The sequence below is a fragment of the Sparus aurata genome, chromosome 4, assembly GCF_900880675.1.
Source record: "Sparus aurata chromosome 4, fSpaAur1.1, whole genome shotgun sequence".
NCBI classification, from domain to species: domain Eukaryota; kingdom Metazoa; phylum Chordata; class Actinopteri; order Spariformes; family Sparidae; genus Sparus; species Sparus aurata.
Window position 1 is genome coordinate 40,245,223 of NC_044190.1, and position 7,252 is coordinate 40,252,474.

The following is a 7,252-nucleotide window of genomic DNA, read 5'->3' on the forward strand; positions in this document are numbered from 1 at the left end:
TCTACTGAACAGCTGACTAAATTTACCACTCTTCTGCAGCAGCTTCCTGTTGACGGGAAGTCCAGACGAGTCGATTACCGAGTGCAGTAGAGTTCCGCGGCTCATGGATGAAAATGTATGATTATGACTCCATGGAAAAGCAATCAAAGTTCATATGTGTCTTACCTGCCAGTTTATAACAGTTATTATCGAGAGTGGACAGGGAAAAGAACGGAATTGAGCATTTCTAACCGCACTCGGTAATCGTCGCGTCGGGACTTCCCCGACCCGGAAGCTGATGGAGGAGAGTTGAAATCTGTTTTTAGCTTCACAATAGAAATCCAGCTAAGCTAGCGGAGGTTAGATGCCCCGGACTATGTGCTGAGACCCTATTTGTACTGTTGCTGAAGTTTGGTGCTGTTCTGAGCATTATTTGTGGCTTTTTGGTGGCGGTTTATATTTGGATCCATTTACTGCAGTGTATTGTTGTCGTGCGGTCGTTTCTGAGGTTGATAAAACTCTGTAAATTAGCGGTCTGCTAACTTGATCTCTGGAGAGGGAGTCTAACACAGTTTCACGGTGATTTAGACCATGGATTAAACTTACACCGGAATATCCCTTTAATAAAAAGTTCTACACTGATTATTTTTCATACTTACAGTGAAGGGATGCTGACCACCAGGTGTTGCAGTGAGCCAACAGGTACTGTAGTCGACCGGCCGCCTGAATGTGAAGCAGCTCCTCTTCCTCCTCCTCCTCCTCGGCTCGAGCTCTGAGGGCAGTCATCATTTATCCAACAGGCAGTGAAGCTCTCAGCAGACGGTTTGTCCTCGTAGTGAACGACACTAAAGTCACAGCAAACTAATAAAAGTAAGAGTTCAGGGAGTCAGACTGAGGTGACACATCCAGTCCACTCACAGCTTAAAGAAGTCAAATCAAACATTTCTAACAAGTCGGACGGCAAGTTACTTAGAAACAAATTAGAAGAGAATTAAACAGCAGCAAAGTCAGTGAGACACAGCGGTCACATGGAAGCTGTTCAAATATTAACAAGGTTAGTGTCTTCACATCATGACTACGTGGTCGTGTGATTGGAGACTGATTCTGCTTCCTGATAAGGCTGCTGCACAGTTTGAGTCGCACCTGGAGACATTTTAAGCTGTTTTTGTTGCATCAAAATGGAAACATTTTATTACAGGAAGTTGGAACCATCTCCGTCTGTCATCACGGCGACCAAAACAGCTGTTTTAATCCAAACCGCCACATTTTCTGACCCTAACAATTGTTTTTTGTGCCTGAACTTAACCACAACATCAACACAGAGTGAGAAATAGAAAACCTACTGAAACGTTCAGTTTGAGCTTCTCTGTGCAGAAACATACTCACATTATTCTGGTGTTTTCTCATCTTGTTCTCATCTGTAAATAAAGGACGACAGTTAATGAAATAACTCTGGTCATAAACCAACTGGTAGCCAATGAAAACAAGCAGGAAATTCAATGGGAATAAAAACAAATTACAAGACATTTATGCTGTGATTGTAACAATTATAAAATCATTACATCATAACATCATTATGTGACACAAAGTTACACTTTTATCTCCGTCCTTTAGCAGATTTTATCAAACATCATCAGTGATCCTCCCCTCAGAGCTCAGGTCGGCTTCTTGTTTCAATCGTCAGTCAACTTTTAATATCATATCAGAGTTCATAAGTATTGAACATCTTTTGACAGACTGAGTGAAGTGTCTCTCTGTAACACCTGGTGGAAACACCTGGTGGAAACACTGTGTCTTAAAGGGTTAATCTGAGCCTCAGAACCAGCATCGTCTGTCGGTGCAGACTCACATACCAGCGCCAGGTTCAGTCGGGTCGAGTGCAGAGATCTCAGTACGGCAGGTCAGAGGGGTCAGATGTGCAGAGGAGATACCAGCTGCAGGAATCCAGACACGAACCAACACATGAAGGACGAGGAAACTCTCCACAGTGTTCAAACCAAAGTGCTGGCTGAGATTTACACCACAAACACTGGAACTAAGTGAGACTCCAGTTCTGGTCTTATTTAATCAAACAGCTGCTCACTGTAGTTTTATTAAACAGACAGGAGGAAATGGTTCAGTTTGTTGGGGACTATTTTCAGCGGTGGATTAATCCACATTTGCAGCTCAAGTGAGTGTTTGGCAGAGTTGGAAGAAGTAATCAGAGTAAACTAAACTAAATAATCAAATATATTTACTGTATAAAAGTATAAAAGTATTCACATCAACATGTAAGAATGTATCATTGGATTATAACTGTTGATGCATTAATGTGTTCATCACTTTAATACTGAAGTAAAAGTGGTTTATTAAGTAAATATAGTTCATCTGCTGGGTAGTTGATTCATTTTGTAAATAAATGTGGTGAAGTAGACGCAGAAAGTAGCAGAAGAAGAACAAAAAGTACCTAAAAGTTGTACTTAAGTACAGAACTTGAGTAAATGTGCTGGCTCACCTTCCAGCACAGGGAGCAGCAGGTGTGTGTTCACGGTGATGAAGGACCAACAGTGATGGTCGACACATCAGCTGCGATACGAACAACACACGTGAGACGGATGAACGCTGTGTTAGCTCTGAAAATGTTATATTTTTATTTTCTGCAACTTTCTGCAATAATACTTCTTACTCATGGTACTTTTAGGATGAGCAGCATTTTTGCAGAATGCCACATTTCAGAATAAAATGTATTATTGAGTTATAATTCTCACTGTTAATGACTTAATGTGCTGCTGGAGGTTTTGTTGAATAGACAGTAGTATTGAAGTGATGTACAAAATATCTTATGATTGTATTTTAATATAACACGAGTAAAAGTACAGATGATGGTGAAGCTGTTTCTGATCAGCTGCTCGATCAATCAGAGCTGAGCTGATAGAAGATCAGACGTCTGCTCTGAATCTGTGTGTGTGTGTGAGTGTGTGTGTGTGTGTGTGTGTGTGTGTGTGTGTGTCTGTGTGTGTCTGTGTGTGTGTGTGTGTGTGTCATCATCGGACTAACAGCTCAGTTCAATAATTCAGCGCTGCTCTGTAAGCATGAATTATTGAGTCTGGACACGGTGAAGCCGCTCGGCTGAATATCTCGACTCTCATCAGAAGCAGCTTTTCTTCTCTTCAGATCAGATTCACAGTCAGGAGGGTGAAACAGTGAACACATGGAGGGAAACACGCAGAACATGAACTGATCTCAGAGAGAACATTATGAACCTGATCTTTACTCACAAATACACAAACGTGCACTAAAACATAAACGCAAAGAAGCATTTTGCCTAAAAAGTCAAGTGTTTTTTTTACATATAAAGCTTCATTTATTCATTTGTTCATTATTTAATGTTTTTTCATTTAAGTTCAATTTGTCACATTTAATGTAAACATTCAGTCAATGAATGTGTTTATTATCTGTTTATTCAATGACTGATTCAATGTTTTTAAAGTCTTTATTAGTTTTGTACATTTAAAGTGATTTAAAGTGATAAAGTGAAAGTGTTCACGTGCACGAGCTCGACCGCACCTTGACTTTATATCCTCAGGAGGAGGAGAGGAGGACTTTATATCATCAGGAGGAGGAGAGGAGGACTTTATATCATCAGGAGGAGGAGAGGAGGACTTTATATCATCAGGAGGAGAGGAGGACTTTATATCCTCAGGAGGAGGAGAGGAGGACTTATATCATCAGGAGGAGGAGAGGAGGACTTTATATCATCAGGAGGAGGAGAGGAGGACTTTATATCATCAGGAGGAGAGGAGGACTTTATATCATCAGGAGGAGGAGAGGAGGACTTTATATCATCAGGAGGAGGAGAGGAGGACTTTATATCATCAGGAGGAGGAGAGGAGGACTTTATATCATCAGGAGGAGGAGAGGAGGACTTTATATCCTCAGGAGGAGGAGAGGAGGACTTTATATCATCAGGAGGAGGAGAGGAGGACTTTATATCATCAGGAGGAGGAGAGGAGGACTTTATATCCTCAGGAGAGGAGAGGAGGACTTTATATCATCAGGAGGAGGAGAGGAGGACTTTATATCATCAGGAGGAGAGGAGGACTTTATATCATCAGGAGGAGAGGAGGACTTTATATCCTCAGGAGGAGAGGAGGACTTTATATCATCAGGAGGAGGAGAGGAGGACTTTATATCATCAGGAGGAGGAGAGGAGGACTTTATATCATCAGGAGGAGAGGAGGACTTTATTATCATAAGAGGAGAGAGGAGGACTTTTATATTCATCAGGAGGAGGAGATGAGGACTTTATATCATCAGGAGGAGGAGAGAGGACTTTATATATCAGAGGAGGAGAGGAGGACTTATATCATCAGGAGGAGGAGAGGAGGACTTTATATCATAAGGAGGAGGAGAGGAGGACTTTATATCATCAGGAGGAGGAGAGGAGGACTTTATATCATCAGGAGGAGGAGAGGAGGACTTTATATCCTCAGGAGGAGGAGGGAGGACTTTATATCATCAGGAGGAGAAGGAGGACTTTATATCCTCAGGAGGAGAGGAGGACTTTATCATCAGAGGAGGAGAGGAGGACTTTATATCATCAGGAGGAGGAGAGGAGGACTTTATATCATCAGGAGGAGAGGAGGACTTTTATATCATCAGGAGGAGGAGAGGAGGACTTTATATCATCAGGAGGAGGAGAGGAGGACTTTATATCATCAGGAGGAGGAGAGGAGGACTTTATATCATCAGGAGGAGGAGAGGAGGACTTTATATCATCAGGAGGAGGAGAGGAGGACTTTATATCATCAGGAGGAGGAGAGGGAGACTTTATATCATCAGGAGGAGGAGAGGAGGACTTTATATCATCAGGAGGAGGAGAGGAGGACTTTATATCCTCAGGAGAGAGGAGAGGAGGACTTTATATCATCAGGAGGAGGGAGAGGAGGACTTTATATCATCAGGAGGAGGAGAGGAGGACTTTAATCCTCAGCAGGAGGAGGAGATGAGGACCTTTATATCATCAGGAGGAGGAGAGGAGGAATTTATATCATCAGGAGGATGAGGAGGACTTTCATATCATCAGGAGGAGGAAGGAGGGACCTTTAATCATCAGGAGGGAGAGGAGGACTTATCAGGAGGAGGAGAGGAGGACTTATATCATCAGGAGGAGAGAGGAGGACTTTATATCATCTGAGGAGGAGGGAGAGGAGGACTTTATATCCTCAGGAGGAGGAGAGGAGGACTTATATCATCAGGAGGAGGAGAGGAGGACTTATATCATTCAGGAGGAGGAGAGGAGGACTTTATATCCTCAGGAGGAGGAGAGGAGGACTTTATATCATCAGGAGGAGGAGAGGAGGACTTTATATCATCAGGAGGAGGAGAGGAGGACTTTATATCCTCAGGAGGAGGAGAGGAGGACTTTATATCATCAGGAGGAGGAGAGGAGGACTTTATCATCAGGAGGAGGAGAGGAGGACTTTATATCATCAGGAGGAGGAGAGGAGGACTTTATCATCAGAGGAGGAGAGGAGGACTTTATATCATCAGGAGGAGGAGAGGAGGACTTTATATCATCAGGAGGAGAGAGGAGGACTTTATATCCTCAGGAGGAGGAGAGGAGGACTTTATATCATCAGGAGGAGGAGAGGAGGACTTTATATCATCAGGAGGAGAGGAGGACTTATATCATCAGGAGGAGAGAGGAGGACTTTATATCATCAGGAGGAGAGGAGGACTTTATATCATCAGGAGGAGGAGAGGAGGACTTTATATCATCAGGAGGAGAGGAGGACTTTATATCATCAGGAGGAGGAGAGGAGGACTTTATATCATCAGGAGGAGGGAGGACTTTATATCATCAGGAGGAGAGGAGGACTTTATATCATCAGGAGGAGGAGAGGAGGACTTTTAATCATCAGGAGGAGAGGAGGACTTTAATCATCAGGCGGAGAGGAGGACTTTATCATCAGGAGGAGGAGAGGAGGACTTTATATCATCAGGAGGAGGAGAGGAGGACTTTATATCATCAGGAGGAGAGGAGGACTTTATCATCAGGAGGAGGAGAGGAGGACTTTATATCCTCAGGAGGAGGAGAGGAGGACTTTATATCATCAGGAGGAGGAGAGGAGGACTTTATATCATCAGGAGGAGGAGAGGACTTTATATCATCAGGAGGAGAGGAGAACTTTATATCCTCAGGAGGAGGAGAGGAGGACTTTATATCATCAGGAGGAGAAGAGGACTTTATATCATCAGGAGGAGAGGACTTTATATCATCAGGCGGAGAGGAGGACTTTATATCATCAGGAGGAGAGGAGGACTTTATATCATCAGGAGGAGGAGAGGAGGACTTTATATCATCAGGAGGAGAGGAGGACTTTATATCATCAGGAGGAGGAGAGGAGGACTTTATATCCTCAGGAGGAGAGAGGAGGACTTTATATCATCAGGAGGAGGAGAGGATGACTTTATATCATCAGGAGGAGAGGAGGACTTTATATCATCAGGAGGAGGAGAGGAGGACTTTATATCATCAGGAGGAGAGGACTTTATATCATCAGGCGGAGAGGAGGACTTTATATCATCAGGAGGAGAGGAGGAGACTTTACTATCATCAGGAGGAGGAGAGGAGGACTTTATATCATCAGGAGGAGGAGAGGAGGACTTTATATCATCAGGAGGAGGAGAGGAGGACTTTATATCATCAGGAGGAGAGGAGGACTTTATATCATCAGGAGGAGGAGAGGAGGACTTTATATCATCAGGAGGAGGAGAGGAGGACTTTATATCATCAGGAGGAGGAGAGGAGGACTTTATATCATCAGGAGGAGGAGAGGAGGACTTTATATCATCAGGAGGAGGAGAGGATGACTTTATATCATCAGGAGGAGAGAGGAGGACTTTATATCATCAGGAGGAGAAGAGGAGGACTTTATATCCTCAGGAGGAGGAGAGGAGGACTTTATATCATCAGGAGGTGGAGAGGAGGACTTTATATCATCAGGAGGAGGAGAGGAGGACTTTATATCATCAGGAGGAGGAGAGGAGGACTTTATATCATCAGGAGGAGAGGAGGACTTTATATCATCAGGAGGAGGAGAGGAGGACTTTATATCATCAGGAGAGGAGAGGAGGACTTTATATCATCAGGAGGAGAGGAGGACTTTATATCCTCAGGAGGAGGAGAGGAGGACTTTATATCATCAGGAGGAGAAGAGGAGGACTTTATATCCTCAGGAGGAGAGGACTTTATATCATCAGGCGGAGAGGAGGACTTTATATCATCAGA